This window comes from Scylla paramamosain, chromosome 17 (genome assembly GCF_035594125.1).
Source record: "Scylla paramamosain isolate STU-SP2022 chromosome 17, ASM3559412v1, whole genome shotgun sequence".
In the NCBI taxonomy this organism is placed as follows: Eukaryota; Metazoa; Arthropoda; class Malacostraca; order Decapoda; family Portunidae; genus Scylla; species Scylla paramamosain.
Genome location: NC_087167.1, coordinates 10947208 through 10967500, shown reverse-complemented (window position 1 = coordinate 10967500; position 20293 = coordinate 10947208). Strand labels below are relative to the sequence as shown.

The window sequence follows — 20293 nt, the reverse complement described above, 5'->3', positions numbered from 1 at the left end:
TTAAAATTAATGGCATGACGTAGGGAGACAAGTTGGCGAGTTAGTGTGGGGGGATGGGAGGTGACACTGAAGTTGCTAGGGACGAGAGAGAGAGAGAGAGAGAGAGAGAGAGAGAGAGAGAGAGAGAGAGAGAGAGAGAGAGAGAGAGAGAGAGAGAGAGAGAGAGAGAGAGAGAGAGAGAGAGAGAGAGAGAGAGAGAGAGAGAGAGAGAGTACCTGAGACAGAAATGGTACGTAAGAAAGGATTTTGGCTGAATAAACTTGGATATCCCTCAGTAATGATCCCGTGAACTGCATACCGCACCTGCCACCACAGTGAGGGCAGTAACAGCAGGAAAAGAAGCATTACTGCATTCACACACCATCCACACTTACTGCTGGGGTTCGCCGGCTGCTGCAAACTCGGCGGCCGCAGGAAATTAACTCGGCTGTGATCTCCTCTGGCCTCTGCTCTTGGGGCGGTGGGTGTCATGGCAGATAGGGGAGTCCTCGCAAGGGTCAGGCGGGCGGGGAGGGAAGGGCGGTGGAAGGCGAAGCGAGAAAGATGAAAGGAACTTGTACTACTTCATTCCAATGCTTTTCTTGTTATTGTTTGTGCTACTGACTCAAGATAAGCTACCTACATATTATCATGCTTGTACGATAACAAATAAGTATGATAATAAACTGGATATAAGCAGTAACGATACACTAACAGAGAAGTGACTGACGGGGCCATGGAGGCATCGTATCGTCTGGCCGCTCAAAGTTTGTGCAATCTGGTCCAGGTGTTGTTTGAGTTAGGTTGCATTGTCCCTGCCTCTGATAAGTCATAAGGAAAGTACCGTCGCCAGTCTGCGTTATATTGCTTCCTGCTCTGCAAATTCATTAAGGATATTACTAGTCAGAAGTAATACAGCAAGCGATGATGAAAATCTTATTAATCTTAAAGGGAATGGAATGAAGCATGAGATCGTAAAGTGCTTGATGGAAATGTTCAGTTGATGCGGATGACGTGCCGCCACTGGTACGGGAATTCAGGAAGGCAACACAACCGTCCACGTGATTCGCGTCGACCAGGAAATGTATGGATGCGAACTATTGATCTAACACATCCTAAGCACTGACTGCAGCAAATCAGACTTCAGCAGTGTATCATTCTTATCACCATTCACTGAGGGAGGGGATGGCCAGCCTCGTGCACTCGTATACCTGATAAACACTAAAGGAAAAACAAACAACAGCAGATATGTTGGCCCTTACGAGAACATTTACAATAAGCTACACAATCTACTCTGAAAGCAAAACATGTAAAATAATGAAGGGGAAGGCTCCTACCTACCCACCGTTCCCTCCAGCAATGACCCGTAAAAATGAGAGAAAGACTGAGTGACATAGGAGATCAGATGTGTGCTCTGCAGGTGTGTATTTATATTAACAGGTAGGTGACCAATACCTTTCGTCACTAGGGGGTTTGTGCGTGGTAACATGAAGTCAATCCGTGGCGAGGTGTCTGGTGTGTGTGTGTGTGTGTGTGTGTGTGTGTGTGTGTGTGTGTGTGTGTGTGTGTGTGTGCCCTGGATAAGCACATACCCATGAATGCTATCAGGAGAAGAGGAAATGGATGAAAGGAAACACATCGGCCCGAGATACAAACCAGCCCAGCACACCTGCATCGTACGCCATTACTATTATCAACTTGCACACTAATATGGAAGGATAATAAAAGTCTGGGTCACCTTCAACTTAAACAAAAGAAAGGCTAGATGGAAAATACATCGCTCTGTTGAATCCGTGGTGCGAGGCGTGCAAGGATCCTGGTGGGAGGGCGTGGATGGTCCTGATGTGAGAGCATGAGAGGATATTGTTGGGAGGGCATGAGAAGGTCCTGCTGGGAGGGTCCTGCTGGGAGGGTCCTAATGGGAGGGTCCTGATGGGAGGGTAGTGATGGGAGAGCATGGAAGGGTCCTGCAGGGGAGGCGTGTCGCTGGTGTCTACGCACGCCAGGCCGCCTCTTCCCGCCTCTCCTCGCGGCACAGAATCATTGTGTCAACCGGGATTTGCATATTCCATGAAGTGGCCGATGCGTGTCGCCAAATTCTGAGCGCGACTGAATTGTGTAGCTAAACTATTGTGGCTGCGATACGGCGATACGGTTTTTCCTGAGGCCTTCTTTCCTCCCTGGCTATCTTCGCCTCTCTGCTGCTTCTCTCTCTCTCTCTCTCTCTCTCTCTCTCCTTCCCTCCCTCTCCCGCCAAGACTCCATGCATCGCTGCCGCTCCATCTCACATACACTGTTTTACTTAATGTTCCGCAAGTCGTGTTTTTCCTGTGACATTTTTATTGCGTCTCTGCGTCTGTCTGTCTCCGCATTTGTCGCATGTCTGTTTGTCTGTATGTCTCTGATTGTCTTTGTGTGTCTGTCTGTCTGTCTGTCTGTCTGTCTGTCTCTCTCTCTCTCTCTCTCTCTCTCTCTCTCTCTCTCTCTCTCTCTCTCTCTCTCTCTCTCTCTCAATTAATGCTATCCCTGTTTCCGCTTCCCTCATCTCTCTTTCCCTATTACTTTCTCCCTTATCTGTCTGCATGTTTTATACTCTCTCTCTCTCTCTCTCTCTCTCTCTCTCTCTCTCTCTCTCTCTCTCTCTCTCTCTCTCTCTCTCTCCTCCCTCGTGACCTGCACCCTCGAGTAGCTGGTATTGGTCCCTTTCCCCTACTGCTGGCAAGCCGTCCCGCCGCAGCCCAGACATTACAGGGCGAGTTAAGGGAATGAAAAGACCAAAGTATTTCCATTTCTTCCACGAGACGGGACGACAGAGGGAAAAAAACAAACATCAAATAATCTGGCAGCCAGCATTGTGAGGACAGCGTTTCTCTCTAAACTTGAAGGGCTCATGGCGATGGAGTGGGCACAGTCTTGTCCTACTTTGCATGATTGTCGCGAGGAGGCCAAAACACTACTGGTTTTCGTCGCTCTAAATCTGGGTCAGTCCTGAGCTACTACCGCCTCTGGGTGATTCTCCAACTGGGCAGAGGGACGGGGAAGGAGGGAAGGAGGGAAGAAAAATGGGAGGAAATGGGGGGTGGAAGTAAAAGAAAAAAAAATGCAGGAATAGAAGGGGAATTGAAGTTAGGTAGGGAATAAAGAGAGAGGAAGGGTGGGTTAGGCGCGATAGGGTAGTCAACGTGCATCTAAATTGCCAATAAGCTGCTGCATAGAGGCAGAGCAGGCAGACAGCACTTAGGACAAAGACACAAAGGATTTCTGAAATTCTTGGGAACTGGGGACTTCAGCGTGACAGAAAGAGACTCGTGGTGTTATCGATGATGGTACCTCAAAAAGAAAAAAAAAAAAGTGCAAGAAAACCAAGAACACACACACACACACACAAAAAAAAAAAAAAAACATAAGTGTAACTAAACAAAGTATATATTTTTGAGATCCCTGGATGTATATTCCAACTAAATTTTTTTGAGCCGTGTCATTTTCCTCTCATGCGGACCAGAAAGTGACGTTATTTGGCTGAGGAATGAAATGGTGTCCGTCACGCGGCCCAGCCTGGCAACGCGACCTGCTGGCACGCGGAGGCTTCGGGTCGCCAAACAAAGCCGAGTAGCCAGGCATGGAGGAGGGATCGCCGGTGGCATGGCAGCAGATTACATTTCAGGGTCGAGCGCTGCCTGGTGAGTCCCTGGCGACCGCTCACTCCTCGACCTTGCAAGGCTGGCTGACACTCGCCTGCCTCCTTCTCTTCCTGTCAGCATGTCTCTTCTCCTCCTCCTCCTCCTCCTCCTCCTCCTCCTCCTCCTTTTCGCCTCTTATTTCGTCTCCTTCCAGTTATTGCGCAGATCACACTCTTTACTCACATACAAACACGCAGCAGTTCAGGTTAAGAAGTAGTGTAATAATAGATCAAGTATATTTACCTCCTTCCTCTCATCCTCATGTAGCTTGGCTGGTCTGCGGCAAGACAAAGACAATTCCCGGTGTTCTTTGATTTACTGGGTGTTGTCCTGGTCATCCCACCTTGACAGAGCTCCAGTCTTCACTTTCTGTTTGCCTTCATGTGTTTCTTTTCCTCGGTGAGTCCACAACCTGCTGTGACCTGATAGTCACACTAACTGTCTCCCCCCACCCTTCCCCTTGTGTAGGAAGTGTTCCCAGCTAGTGTAAGCACAACGTTTATTTTCCCGCTCACTTTTCAGCTCGTGTAAACTCAACAATCTTTATTTTCATGCGACATCTTCGTGTCTGTAATGGATACGAACTCTTTTGATATTTTTTCCACAAAATATCAACTCTACAATTTTCTCTGTCGTGACTGCAACTGCAATTTCTTTCAGTTCGTGAGAATATTTCAGATTAGCATTCAGCTGCTGTAAACGTCTTCCATTTTCTAATGTTTTATGATGTCTTATTGTCGCCACAATGACTGTGATGGTTATTGCCAGATAAGTAGTGTTGTGTTTGACATTAAGCGATCAGATCAATAAAAAAAAAAAAATCATGAAAATTGCCACACAACATGATTTAAACTCGCTCACTTGAAATTCCTCTCTTGCCATCCACTGAATCTTTCTTCCCTCACGCAACGGCACGCTTGCTTTATTTTGGTCTGACCCAGATCTGATATACTCGTAAACTCGTTATAGTCATGCATCAAAATATAAATTGGCTCTGGAGACACGATAAAAACAGACGCAAATTGATGAAGGTCTAATGAAGGCAAAAAAATAAAAAAAAGATAAAATAAAATAAAATAAAATAAAATAAAAAAAAAGGATAAAAAAAAAATAGAGCCAACTTAAAAAAAAAAAATATGGAGGGGCAGTAAGGATGTACGGATGCATTACAAGCCTCTGGAAGTGCCTTGCTGTGGCGTGAGTCAAAGTAGGTGGTAATAATACAAGCAATCACTGGTTAAACGCTATGGTGTTATACTTCGACCGCAGGCAAGGCGACACCTACCCAGCCAAAAGTGAGTGTGTGCCCCCTCTCTTTGTTCCTGTGAGCCTCCTGCCGCTGTCCCCGTATAAGTGAAAGGAAACCTTCACGCGAGAAAGCAATTAGAGTAAGCATTCACCAAGCAATGCCATGTGGATCTGACGTCTTTGACAGAGGCAGGCATAGCTTGGGGCGAGGCCTTGGTGTGGGATGCGTCTCAAGTGAGTCTGGGCTCTGGCCTTCAGCGCCATCATCTCCTCCTTGGTACAGGAGGGCAATAAATCTTTGATTAATACCCTTGACTTCGTGGGATACCTTTTTATTGTTCTTGCCTTGTTACCTACAGCATGCGCCTCTCTCCCCTTGTTTACACATATGTCAGGGCACAGACCATATGTGTGGCGGAGGTCTCCAAGCTTACTATCGGGAGATGATATACTTCCAGCCGTGGCTTAACTCTTGCGGCACCCTCGCCCTTCATAACTCTTTTCTCGACACGAAGACACCAATAAAATACGATTCGCTGCATGGGACCGTGTGGCGAGCGGTAAAGGATTGGAAGGTGTTGGGGAGGGAGCTGCTGCTGTAGCCTTCCCTTGGTGCTCGTGCCCGTGAAACACACTCCGGCACACAAGTTTACACGCCTAAGTATTCGGCGCGATGTCAATTTTAGAGGAAAAATGAAACAATGAAGTGAAAATTGTAATTAACTGTAACTGCCTCATTTTTTTCGATGCATCTCACAGAAACCGAAGCAATTATTAACGTTAGTATTTGGAGTTTGTTTAGACGGAAAAGCTTTGTTGGTGGTGAGTGCAAGGCCGCTTTCTCTAACTGAGCATCAAAAGATCGCTTCCACCGTTTCCCTTTACCTTCTGTTTCCCCCAGAAATGCTTTTACCGCCCTCAAAACAGTGGCCGAAATTTCAGGACACTTTTGCCAATCGTTTCGGTCCTGCTATATCTATTCCTGTATTCTTTTATCTTGTCATTTGTTACTGATGCCGATTCGTTTTGTAATAATGATAATAGCATTTGTTCTGCATATAAAAACTGCACTATCGTGACCTTTTTTTCATATTTTCCCGACTTTAACAGTTTAAGTTAGACAATTCATAAGGTCTAAATTGTATTGAACTGACGATGCTTAGGTTCGTTTCCTCCTTCTTCTCCTTTAGTTTTTTTTTTCCGAATGTTTTTATTCTGGAAAGTTTCAAGTCACTTCTTGCCTTATATTTTCAAGACGTCATATATTTGTTTTTATGGTACTCTTGTTCGCGTTGACTTCGTGTTGAGGATTGTGGAGGTTTATCTGTTCGATACCCAATGATCTTTGCCTGTAGTAATCTTCGCTATGACTTTGTCCTACATTTTGAATGCAGTGCTGTCCTTCATTGCGCGTAATCTGAGCTAAACGTGGCCATTGTTATTAAAACCATTCACGTTTATTTACAAATTGTTTCGACAGTCGTTATAACTTTGCTGTTCCCCCGCATGGTCTTTGCTTGGACACCACTACAGATTACTTAAGAATTAAAATTTACAACAGTCATGTTCTCATTGTCCAAACTCTGTGTCACCCTCTCCCTGCACGCTCAATACCAAACATGCACTGTCCCTCCTACGCCTACGCCTCGCCACCGCTACTCCAGGCATTCACAGTCGGCAGGAAGCGCCGCCAACACTACTACAGCCCCGCAGCGCCCTGAACCAGTGAGGCTATTGCAAGACCGGCGCCAACCAAGTGGAAAGACGTGCACTGCTAATTAGAGTCCTGGTGATCCTTCGTCGGCCGCTCCCTCCCTCCCTCACCCCGCACCTGTCTGGCGCGGGGCCAACTCTACAGTAGCGTTCGGACTCAGGCTATTTTGGGCTCCGATGGCCCCGTGCACCCTGATTAAGCTTTTACATTCTTACAAGTTTGGGCGTTAGCACTGACCGAGAGAGAATAGTTGGTAGTATTCTGGAGGAGTTTTACTTTCATCTCACAAATTTCTTCTAGCCTCAATAACAATCCGCGGCCTACACAGCCAGCAGCCTTAACGCACCGTGCCACTCGCGATCTCACGTGAAATGCTTCAGCTCATTCCTGCTGATGGTATTACTGTAAATCTTGATGAAAATTGCTAGAATAGGTTTCCTCTCCCAAGACCTTTGCCAGCCCCCAAAACAGCAGAAGATTGAAGAAAATATTAAATTACGGATAAAAATGAAGATGAGGAATATAAAAGGAGCCTGGAGCTAAATATTCCATTTCCACCAAAGAGAATAGTAGCCAGGAGGGGCCTTGCTGCCACGCTCACCCCGCTGCTGTAAACAACGGAGAGGGGGGCTGCTCTCTCTCTCTCTCTCTCTCTCTCTCTCTCTCTCTCTCTCTCTCTCTCTCTCTCTCTCTCTCTCTCTCTCTTCTTCACACACATATCTTTAAACACCACTTCACATTATACTGCCATAAGAGCTGCAGGGAAGCATCCTCTATAGTTACAAAAAACAATGTACGTGAATTTCTGAGCGACAGAAGGTAGTGAAGGGGCTCTCGCTGACTGCTTCCAGGACTGCCTCGTTGATAAAGGTTCCTCCTTCAGCTTAAGGTAAAAGACGTTCAGCTGTTACAAACTTGGCGTGTATCGTTCATAAGGAAATCATTTAAAGGCAAGAAGAACAAATATACAACCAAACGAAACAAATAGTTGGGGGATCGACTCGACCTAATGGAAAATAAGGGAAGCTACAGGAAGCCGGGAGGCCCTACGCGCGGCAGTCCCCTGGGCCTACACGTGGTTACATCGTAATTTTGGGGGTTTGTAGTAGGATAAAGGAGGTCGCCTTCGACAGCATTCTATATCAGTCTTCCAGAAGAGTCCACCACGATCTCTGCAAGTCCCTCAGTATCTCCTAATGGTAGTCAGTCGTGGCCCATCAAATACCACCAAGCAAACCATCTCCGGCACTGGTGCTGAAGGAGGCGCGTGGGACTGTCTGTTGGCGCGGAGACATGGATCATGCAATACGTCAAATGCAAAACTAGGACGAAATGGAGTTGTCAGGAGTTTTCCGTCAATCAAAAACGAGATGAAAAGTTAAGAGTCGCTGACGGATCGACATATCACAGAGAAGAGCATTGCAAGTGTTGCCCGCGACAGCTCATACTGCAAGACGATCGTTAATTTTACGACAAAACACCCGAGAAGCGTTGCCTTGAAGACGTGCTCAGCGGCAACACCTCAACAACACCGACTGTCACCTGCAGCGAGGGAGAAACGAACTCCAGACAGCAACATTTCTGGCGCCGCAGTTCTCGCAATGCAATTACCGATTTTTAAAGCTCAGTAAGTGATTTAATCAAACAAGGAAGAAAGAAAAATGCACTTCTGAGACACCATCTTAGAAAGCAGCTGTTTCTCCATCACGATTCCGTAAAAGCAGAAAGCGGTCTGCAAGAGTAGCTCGCCTCGGCAGTACAGTGCGTCCAGTAGGTTGTATACGTGACAAACATACACACACACAATCAGTAAATCGTTATGAGCACAATATGCAAACATTCTTTCTGAAATAATATGCAGCACACACACACACACACACACACACACACACACACACACACACACGTAACTATGATAATCATCACCGGCACAGGGAACATATTTAATCACCTTCCTTTAAAACGCTTTTCCTCCGTCACATGTCAATTAGGAAGTTGAGTCAAATAGGAAATGAATCGCGGCACCAGCTTTAAGGGTCCATACCTCCGCCTCCATCACAACGTTCCCGTCCCGCTCCACTTGAAGCTAAATGCAAATGTATGAAGTTAGCACACAACAGTAACATTCCCAAAGTAAATAATTCCATCTCAGAACTATACAATGAGTTTCCCCACAAGAAGTTTCTCTCTCTACTCCTCTTCAACAGTTTAAATGTTCAGGACTTATTTACCTAATGCCTCCGCCTTCCCTCGCATGAGCAGTGCTTACACCTCTCGCAACACCAATTTCCAGACCCCCACGGGAGCCGTAAGCGAGGCGAGGCGATGCACTCTATCATCGCTGTCTCCTCTGCTCCTGAGTGGTTCTATACATTCCGACTGTTTACTTACTTGTGGCGATCATGTCTTTATTTCTTTTGTTAAACTTATTTTTAAGCCACTTTTAGGACATCCTCTGGGGACACTGATCATTATTGTACTTAGGTGTGGAGCTTTTTCACCGAGCGGACTGTGCTTGTTTGCTTTCAATGGTCCTTCACTGACTGCATTCAGGCTGGAGTGTTCCGCAGCATGCTATGGCTGCTTGACTTTCTTGTTACTGCCAAGGCCACATGGATAACTCTGGTTCAGGACTCTGTGATGGTCATTGTTATAATAAACTCTTTTCACCTCCACACACGCTCACCTCTCAGTGTTCCTTGACTGTGCAGCGACGAGTGAACAGGTTGGTGAACACAATACAAAATAAATATAAGTATTTTCGTCTCTTCATCCTTCTACTATGTGTCAAAGAGTAGATCAGATAGCGCCTTGACATCAGACTGGAGGAGAACTTTACTTTGCGCGCCACAGAAAACTAATTGCCGAGATGGTCTGTCCTGCCTCGCCGCATCACATCAGACCCAGCCCAAGCCGCAAGGACTGCTACAAAGGACACCAACTAATTACAGTACCAGGGATTTAATACAGTCCGCTGCACTTTGAAGGATTACATTTAGCTGTCTTCATGTCTTTATTTTAGTTGTGTGATCTGCGAAAAATAATGGAGCCTAGTAAATGGTTTTGTCTCTCGAAGCATAATTACTTAAACAAATTGGTATGCATTTGATTGAAGTTGATTATATAAGCAGAGAATAACGATACTGCTGCTGCTGCTGCTGCTGATGATGATGATGATAATAATAATAATAATAAAAATAATAATAATAATAATAATAATAACAATATTAATGGGTAATAATGGCAATAATTTTGATAATTACCATTGCTACTACCACCACTTACGTTCGTAGGGAAAAGAAGCTGTGTGTACTCCATGACCACACCCACCCGCCCACACCCACACCCATGCGCTCCCACCCGCCGACACCAACTCATACTCGTACACTCCCACCCACCCGCCCCCATCCCACCCACACACACACACACACACACACACACACACACACACCCACCCACCCACCCACCCACACACACACACACACACACACACACTCGCACACAATCTTTACTAAGCTCTCCGCTCATCCAATCGCACACTCTAAGAGTCCTTTTCATGTGGCTGGATTTTTTCTTTTCTCTTTTTTTTTTTTTTGTCTCGAGGCAAGATTCGTTTTCCATTAGAGCTATGTCCTTTGACAGAGATTATCCGGCCGCGCTGGTGCTCCTCAGGCCTCTGTCGGCGATCCTATTGTGAGGGTCCGTCCCAGAGTTGAGGTTAGCGAGGGATGGGTGGCGGGAGGTGAAGCCCCGAGGTTCGTCATCTACTGCCTTAGATTAGGTCTGCCGGCACGATTATTGTCTCTATGCGATGTCTGCTGAATCATGAAAGGCGGCACTCACTTCTACCTCACGCGTCTCTAAGACCCTAAAGGAACCTGATTCATTGTGACTGCTTCAAATAATTGTACTGTTACATAACGCTAAAAAAAGGGCATACTTGAACTACAGTCGCTCTTCATTATTAACATCCTACAACCATTCACTGGCAGCTAGGTCACTATTTTCCACAACGATTATTTTGAAAGACGAGGAATCGGGAAAGACAAGACAGCGCCACGAGCCTTGCATGACAACGCGCACACTCTCTTCCTGAATAACACTCTTAAGCCATTCACTGCCAATTCGTGCATCTTTCCTTAATCTCTAACCACTTTGGGACAATTATCCTTATTAAACACCTATCTCCAAACATTATACTAGCCAGAAATTGCAAACTATATTCCTTTTCATCCCTTATAAAGATTTCATTCATCGTTTTTAGTGATGCGAATTGTTGCACTTCGCAGTGAGTGTTAAGCTTATCCCTGCGTGCCACTGTCTCGCTCCCCGAACTGGTGCACTACAACAGAGGCGGCGGGAACACGCTATAAACCCTTTCCCCACATGGGTGCAAAATGTGTCAACAGCTTGCATCAGTGGGTGTCGAGCGCGCTGATTGGAGGAGAAAAATGTCAGCAAGCCAATCACGTTCTGCCTTGTTGTTACACCAAGGCGGCTCAACAGTGCAATAGCAGTGGGTGTGTTGGTCGGGAATTACAGGAGCGTCTGAGAGAGAGAGAGAGAGAGAGAGAGAGAGAGAGAGAGAGAGAGAGAGAGAGAGAGAGAGAGAGAGAGAGAGAGAGAGAGAGAGAGAGAGAGAGAGAGAGAGAGAGAGAGAGAGAGAGAGAGAGAGAGAGAGAGAGAGGAGCCTTAGGGGGGGATCAGTTTATGCTCGACAACTTTCGGCGAACAGTTGCATACACTTTAGCTTGCAAGAATAACACTTTATGGGTCATTCGAAAGAAAGCTTAAAGAAAGTGTTACTGGCGCAGATACTTGGAGGAGGAGGAGGAGGAGGAGGAGGAGGAGGAGGAGGAGGAGGAGGAGGAGGAGGAGGAGAAGGAGGAGGCGTTAGGAGGAGAAAGAAGAGGAGGAGGAGGAGGAGGAGGAGGAAGGGGAGAAGAGATAAAGGATAACGAGGACGAGGAGAACGGTGAAGAAGGAAACAAAGTAAAGAGAGAAGAGAAAAGCTGAAGGAAGGAAAAGGAATAGGAGAGAGAGAGAGAGAGAGAGAGAGAGAGAGAGAGAGAGAGAGAGAGAGAGAGAGAGAGAGAGAGAGAGAGAGAGAGAGAGAGAGAGAGAGAGAGAGAGAAAGCAATAGACGGTGGCACGTTGATGCTGGTGTATTGTGGGACCTCGAACACAGGATTGGCTCCTTTGTGCCGAGTATTTTTTGTGAGTAGTGGTGTAACAGTGGTAATTGTTGTCCTGTTGGTGTTGGCGGTGGCTGTGGTTGTGGTGGTGGTGGTGGAAGTAGTAGTAGTAGTAATAGTAGTAGTAGTAGTAGTAGTAGTAGTAGTAGTAGTAGTAGTAGTAGTAGTAGTAGTAGTAGTAGTAATAGTAGTAGTGTAAAAAGAAGTGTTATTAGCATGATTAATCTTGGTTATTGTTATACCCAGTTATTCTTCTCGTTGCCATTGATGTCACTGTTGTCGTGGCGTCGTTATCATCACTCTCATCTCAGGGCAAGACACGTGGCTTCAGGAAGGTGAAGAAAGAAAAAAAAAAAAAAGCAATTCCCATTTCCTATCTGCAAAGGCAACTTGTTTCCCGATTCGTTCAAACAAATGGATTTTTGTGCGGGTCGGGTGGTGGAGGGAGCGGAGCGGCTGTGGCGGTGGTGTGAACAAGATGTTTTCCTCTTCTTCTCCTCCACCTTAGCCAGTGAACGCAACCTTCCATTTCTCACCCTCCCTCTTATATTCCCTTCCGAGCATCCCCGTCTCCTACCCGTCCCCTACCCCTCCACGCCCCTCCCTTTCCTTTCCATCTCTCCTCTAGAGGTACTCGTAGAGAGAGATGGACGGGCGGACTTCATTTCCTCATTACCATAAAGTCAGGGGATACAAAGGAGTACAAAGGAGCGGGCGGTAGTTCTTCACGCGGTCGCGGGGGCGCCGGGCCGAGGCAGCGTCGCGGGCCACCGTAATACCACTGTAATTTTCGTAATGAAGGTGGCGGTGCAACATTTGGACAATTTCTCTAATGTGAAGCTTTACGAATATTAGCTCAACGCGTACTGTGGCGGGCAATGCTTTAAATATGGGAGCCGCACCGGGCATTAATCACATCTAATAGCAAGCATTAATGCGTTAAAAATTAATTCTGCCTCTCTCCGATTAAATGGGGATATTTCAGTGATAAAAATTCGGATTTCAGGACAATAACGGCATAAACCTTTGTGCGTGAACACCGACGATGATTGATGGCGGTGGCGGTGGTGGTGTTGGTGGTGATGAGAACGATAACATATAATTAAACATTTACACGCACGTTTGTACTGAACGCGAGCAACCCGCGAATGAAGTATGCATGCAAATTTTGTATGATTTTTTTCCAACCGATCAATTTATCTCTCCAACTATATGTCTATCATTTCCAATAACTGCCTATCTACATACATATCACGCCAGTATATCAGTCCAATATCTGTTTTCTTTATGTCCGTGTACACGCTCTTATGGAGAAAGTAATGGCCTTTTTTATCCTATAGACCGGCAGGTGTGGCGCGCCTTACCACTGTCGACTAGCAGAGGGAGGAGGAATTGTGAGGGCTGGTCTTCATGAAACAGTAGTTACAATAATGTCTGATAGAGTGGTGTGATCAAACTGCCTACTCGGACCTGCTGATGTACTGTTGTTCACCGTGTTATCCTTTGTTACAAAAAAAAAAAAAAAAGAAAAAAGAAAAAAAAAAAACAGTAAGAATATCACGTTATTATTGAAGGCTGGAAGACAAATCCACATAGTTATCCAGCTGCGGGCGGAAGCAGCAGGATGGGGTGACCAGGAGACAGGAATAAGAATGAAGATAAGGCAATATCCAACAGAGGTACTGGTGGTGATGGTGGAGAAGCAGGACCAAGACGCGGTGGTGGTAACAAGCAGGTGTTAATGGCTGCCCCATGCCGATCTGGGAGTATCACCTTCCCTATATTGATTTCCGCTCAAGGTGTCTGTTACTCCGCGACAAGTGTGTGACATTTGGCCGTAATTAAGTTCTTCATGGTGACGCGCGACAAATTGCACACGCCAGCAGCGGCAACAGCAACGGGCGCCAAGCAGCGGGGGAGTTTGGACACTAAGCACTACTTGGCAACGACGAAATATGTTTGGTTCCAAGGGAGGGGCGACGGTACGGCGAGGGGGAGGGACTTGACACACGGCGGGGCAATTCAAAATACCAGAAAAGAAAGTTTCCATTCCAAAACTTGCGGGGACTAACAGTTGCCGCGGCGGGAAAATTCTGTGAGCGCCGGGACACACCAACTGCATTCCACATTCATGGCGCGGGAGCTCTGTTTGAAATTCCGCATATTTACGCGAAATTGAAATGCTGGCGCGGTATAGAACGCATCTGGCAAGGGTGGCGGCGCTGCTTTCCGCTCCTGGAGTGTCGGCGAGGAGAGGGAAGTGGGAAGCGTGGGAGAGACTGATCAGAGCGGGATATTGTAAGGGTGGAACAAGCCGGGGTGCCAGAGACAGGCTGAATGAAAAGTAAACTGTGCCAGAATGAGAGAGAGAGAGAGAGAGAGAGAGAGAGAGAGAGAGAGAGAGAGAGAGAGAGAGAGAGAGAGAGAGAGAGAGAATGTCAAGCAAAGAGCAGGTATGTACATAGAAACATACAGCAGGTAAACAGAAATCAAGGAACGCTGGGGGAAAACAAAGCTGGGAGGTAATGAAGGAAGTACGTACGGTGATTTAAAAACAACTCAAGCTTCCACCAAGAGAAGAAAAAGAAGACTTATTACTCGCTTTTCTCTCTCCCTACTCACTTCAAAATAAGCTGTCCTTTTTAAACAACACAGAGCCTTCAACTGTCCATACGTTCACCTCAACCTTGCAGTACACACGCAGCCCACCACGGCCTACAAGCCCCGTGAGCCATCAACAGACCTTCAACGGACATTCTAATGGACGCGGCCAGACAACGGTGACTCACGCCCGGGACAGTTACGACACAAGTTTCCTCTTAAAGCTGAGGAAAACCATCGCAAGGGCAGCATCCGTGGCTTTTTGAGTATGAACAGAGAGAGAGAGAGAGAGAGAGAGAGAGAGAGAGAGAGAGAGAGAGAGAGAGAGAGAGAGAGAGAGAGAGAGAGAGAGAGAGATATGTGGGGAAGTCTACGGTAAATCTCTCGTTTTTTCACTGTCATGCTGAAAAGAATTCCCTGGATAAGGTCTAGTATCTACCTGCATGCATGTATGTATGTATGTATGTATGTATGTATGTATGTATGTATGTATGTATGTATGTGTATGTATGTATATATATATATGTATTGCGTGTGTATTTTTTTCCTACGCGCTACCACTGTATGCACACAATCAAATATCAAATATCTAGTGTATTACGTATGTATATATATATATATATATATATATATATATATATATATATATATATATATATATATATATATATATATATATATATATATATATATATATATGTATGTATGTTATGTGTACGACTATGTATACATTTACGCACTAGATATGTACAAAATATACTTCTCTACACCCTACCATAGTATACATCCAAGCGTTCATCTACATATCTACCACATCTTATTCCCTCTAAAACAATCTATTCTATGTTTTCCCTCCTCTCCAACGCTCCAGAAAGAGGTAAATAGATAGACCAAGGAGAGAGAAAGAATAAAAGGTATGATAAAATGCGTGCATAATTTCTTCTCTCCTTTATAAAGCCATTAGTGTGCCCCATTCATATCATTAAAGATAATATATGGTGACTGAGAGATGCGGGGTATTGTTCTCTCCATTATTTATACACCAGTAACGCCGCGTGCTTAGGGTGGTGCTGTTTTTAAGGAGCCTATTCCTCGTCCGTCACCCGCACTCCTTCTTTTCCTCCTGCCTTTCTACTTCCTTCCTTCGCCTCTTCCCTCTCATCCTCATCCTCCTCACTATCGTTATCATCTTTCTGTTTTTTCTTTTCCTCCTTCCTTTCTTCCTTCTCTTCTTCCTTCTCCCATTCCCCATCCTCCTTATTCGCTAATTTTATTGAATCTTGCTCAGAGAAGTTGTTAAATAGATGTGGATGGATAAAGATAGATAGATAGATAGCTTGATGTATATATGGACAGACTGATGGATAGGTAAAGAACTCGTGTAAGGAAATGAATAAAAATAAGTTGATAGAAAACTGGCAAACTAACAAGCAAATTGATGAATAGAGAGAGAGAGAGAAAAAAAAAAAGAAGATATTATGATCAATGCACATCGATGGACATACATGCAAACAAAATAATCAGAGATATAAAAAATGCACTAAAAAGACAGAACGGCTAACAAACTGAAAATCAGAAGAACAAACAAACAAATACGGATAGCCTGATTGATACACGCTTCACATAAATATTTGGATCCATAAATAAGACAGATGAACAGAGACGGAGGAATGCTGATGGGCGCACACGAGTCTGTACCAATACGAAGATCAATACAAAGACGGATTACTAAAATAACTAAACAGGTATAGGTAGATGAATACATTGATGAATAAATAATCATATGAGAGAGAGAGAGAGAGAGAGAGAGAGAGAGAGGAGAGAGGAGAGGAGAGAGAGAGAGAGAGAGAGAGAGAGAGAGAGAGAGAGAGAGAGAGAGAGAGAGAGAGGAGACCGACATAAAGATAAATAATATAAACAGATCACTTACTTAGCACATGAATGCCAAAGTAAGTATACAGCTTATAGCGAACACACCGCCGCTAAACAGTTTGGGTCTGATGCCTGAGTAATTAAGTAGTTTCTCACAGGTGAAAGTGCCGGACAAGATATGCTATTAATGCTAATATCTACGCGGGGACTCTGAACATGCATTATGTAAAGGGTGGTAAGCCAAACCTCACGCGGGGAATGTACTTGCATCGAAACACTTCATAACAAATTCAGCGAAACGATTCAGGGACAAAACTATAACAGTTGTCGGGCTGCAGCAGACGTGTGGCAATGACCCCCCTTGGGAGCACAGACCATCATGGCGTCCCTCCCCCCTCCTCCTCCTCCTCCTCATCCTCCCACGCTACTCTCACATACCACTCCGATTTTTCGTCACGAACAGCACCAAAACTTGCTGGTTGGCAGAAATGTAAACAGCATGCAGGATTAAAGCGCTTTGTATGCTGTCGTCCGAGGTAAAGGAAATTGATCACGTGGCTGTTTTTGGTTGTTAGGGCGATGCAGCTGCACACTGCCATCTGTGTGAAGTATCGACACTCATTCCCCTCGTTTAAAGTCATATCATGTACGAGTATGCTTCCCAAGAAACAGCACTCTGTAGCGGCTCACCGCCTGTAATGAACGGTAACAAGTGCACATTTTGCCATATTTATTTACTCAATTAACAACTGTATAACTACAATGTCTTTAAATTAAGTACTAAGGAATTGTAAACAAAATAGTTTATTCTCATTAGCGTGATTAGCTTTTTATTGGTCCCCCCGGTGATGGTGGCGACCTGAGGATACCTTGAAAGCTTTTAGTGCCGAGAAAATGTAGGTTCACTCGCCAGTGGTACCTTCATGCAACAAAAATTGTTCCATCCTCCCGGAACGCAACCCGCCCCACCCTTCTGCCCCGCGGCACGAATCCCCCCAATCCCGATTAATCGGAAAGTTCAATTACAGAAACACAAAAATCTCCCAGGAATTGCTTCAGGACCGAGCGTCACTCCCAGATTCTCGAACCCACTGGTTCCGTGAGGTCTCGTGTATGCATATATATATATATATATATTATATATATATATATATATATATATATATATATATATATATATATATATATATATATATATATATATATATATATATATATATATATATATATATATATATATATATATATATAGATAGATAGATAGATAGATAGATAGATAGTTAGATAGATAGATAGATAGATAGATAGATAGATAGATAGATAGATAAATAGATTGATAGATAGATAGATATAGACAGATAGACAGATAGATAGATAGATAGACAGATAGACAGATAGACATAGATGGATAGATATAGATAGATAGATAGATAGACAGATCGATAGGCATAGGTATATATGCTTGTAGTGTGTGTGTGTGTGTGTGTGTTGTGTGTGTGTGAGAGAGAGAGAGAGAGAGAGAGAGAGAGAGAGAGAGAGAGAGAGGAGAGAGAGAGAGAGGGAGAAGAGAGGAGAGAGAGAGAGAGGAGAGAGAGAGAGGAGAGAGAGGAGAGAGAGAGAGAGAGAGAGAGAGATAGTATTGGTAGACTCACAAGTGTTGGGTTACACGTCTAGTAAGCACTTTAGTAAAGCATCTGACAAGGTACCCCATCAAAGGCTCCTGAGAAGGTTAGGGCACACGGGATAGACCGAGCGTCACTCCCAGATTCTCGAACCCACCTGGTTCCGTGAGGTCTCGTGTATGCATATATATATATATATATATATATATATATATATATATATATATATATATATATATATATATATATATATATATATATATATATATATATATATATATATAGATAGATAGATAGATAGATAGATAGTTAGATAGATAGATAGATAGATAGATAGATAGATAGAGATAGATAAATAGATTGATAGATAGATAGATATAGACAGATAGACAGATAGATAGATAGATAGACAGATAGACAGATAGACATAGATGGATAGATATAGATAGATAGAGTAGATAGACAGATCGATAGGCATAGGTATATATGCTTGTAGTGTGTGGTGTGTGTGTGTGTGTGTGTGTGTGAGAGAGAGAGAGAGAGAGAGAGAGAGAGAGAGAGAGAGAGAGAGAGAGGAGAGAGAGGAGAGAGAGAGAGAGAGAGAGAGAGAGAGAGAGAGAGAGAGAGAGAGAGAGAGAGAGAGAGAGAGAGAGAGATAGTATTGGTAGACTCACCAAGTGTTGGGTTACACGTCTAGTAAGCACTTTAGTAAAGCATCTGACAAGGGTACCCCCATCAAAGGCTCCTGAGAAAGGTTAGGGCACACGGGATAGATGGGAAGGGTGTTAGGCTGGATAAGGTCATGGCTAAGCGACAGGCGACAAAGAGTTGTAATAAACGGCTCTAAATCCGAGTGGAGTCACGTATTTACTGGGGGTGCCACAGGGAATCAGTATTAGAACCATTGTTGTTTTTAATATATATCAATGATTTGGATAGTGGAATTAGTAGTGATGTTAGTAAATTTGCGGGGTGACACAAAGATAGGTAGATTAATTAGGTCAGAATCGGATGCCATCGCCTTGCAGGCAGATTTAGATAGGTTGAATGAATAGACGGACAGATGGCAAATACAGTTTAATATCAACAAATGCAAAGTACTTAGCGTAGGTAGAGGAAACCTACACAATAGGTACACATTAAACAACGAAACTCTGGCAGGTACAGGATACGAGGAAGATTTAGGAGTTATAGTTAGCTCTGAATTCCGTCTAGAAAAATAATGCATAGAGGCCAGAAACAGGGCAAATAGGGTATTAGGATTCATTTTTAGGAGTATTAAAAGTAGAAGGCCCGAAGTAATATTAAAGTTATACTTGGCGCTGGTCAGACCTCATCTAGACTACACTGTGCAGTTCTGGTCCCCACATTACAGGAAAGATATAGGTCTATTAGAATCAATACAGAGGAGAATGACTAAAAGGATACAGGGGATGAGGAGTATTCCTTACGAGGCGAGACTGAAGCTGTTAAATTTACATTCTTTAGAGAGACGTAGGTTAAGAGGGGACCAGATAGAAGTCTTTAAGTGGTATAAGGGTTATAACAAGGGGGATGTAAGCAAAATTCTTAGGATCAGCAACCAGGACAGAACAAGAAATAACGGATTCAAGCTTGAAAAATTTAAGTTTAGGAAAGAAATAAGAAGAAATTGGTTCTCAAATAGAGTGGTAGATGAGTGGGACGGATTCAGTAATCATGTTGTTAGTGCTAGGACATTAGGGAGCTTTAAGAGAAGATTAGACGGGTTTATGGATGGGGATAATAGGTGGAAATAGGTAGATATATTTCATATAGGGACTGCCACGTGTAAGACTGGTCGCTTCTTGCAGCTTCCCTTATTTCTTATGTTCTTATATTCTTATGTCTATAGTTCACTAAAGACGAGACCACCTGGGAGCGAGTGGTGCGATGCGAGGAAGCCGCGTCACTTATATCATCATCGTGTTTAAACCTGGTTATGATGAAAACTTCCTTGGATTCTTTCTAAAACTTACGACATCATCATTTGAGGTTAGAGAGAGCCAGTCTTACAAGATTACGGGAGGCAAGTTGTGTATGTTGCTGTATTACTGTTTTTGAGCTGACGTGACTGAGGGTGTAAGACTCACGAGATTTGTGTGTGTGTGTGTGTGTGTGTGTTCGTAACTTCGTATTCATCTTCCCTTTCATATATACTTTTGTTTTTGTTTTCTCTCTCTCTCTCTCTCTCTCTCTCTCTCTCTCTCTCTCTCTCTCTCTCTCTCTCTCTCTCTAATGCTTTCTTTTCTCCTTCCTATAACACTTTTCACTCCCTTTCCACCAACAATGCATTCCCTCCCACCCTCCGTGTCCTTCCCCCTCCCACCCTGCAAGACCTTCCTCCTCCTGCTGCTCCCCATC

At 44.4% G+C, this 20293-nt stretch overlaps 1 protein-coding gene and 1 long non-coding RNA gene across 2 annotated transcripts in view; one reads left to right on the top strand and one right to left on the bottom strand.

The window, feature by feature from the left end:
• The window catches only part of LOC135108463 (uncharacterized), a 125785-nt gene that overhangs the window by 6655 nt on the left and 98837 nt on the right, over positions 1-20293 (bottom strand). The gene's annotated exons all lie outside the window — the stretch shown is intronic.
• LOC135108462 (dopamine D2-like receptor) overlaps positions 1-20293 on the top strand; it is a 69343-nt gene that overhangs the window by 8588 nt on the left and 40462 nt on the right. The gene's annotated exons all lie outside the window — the stretch shown is intronic.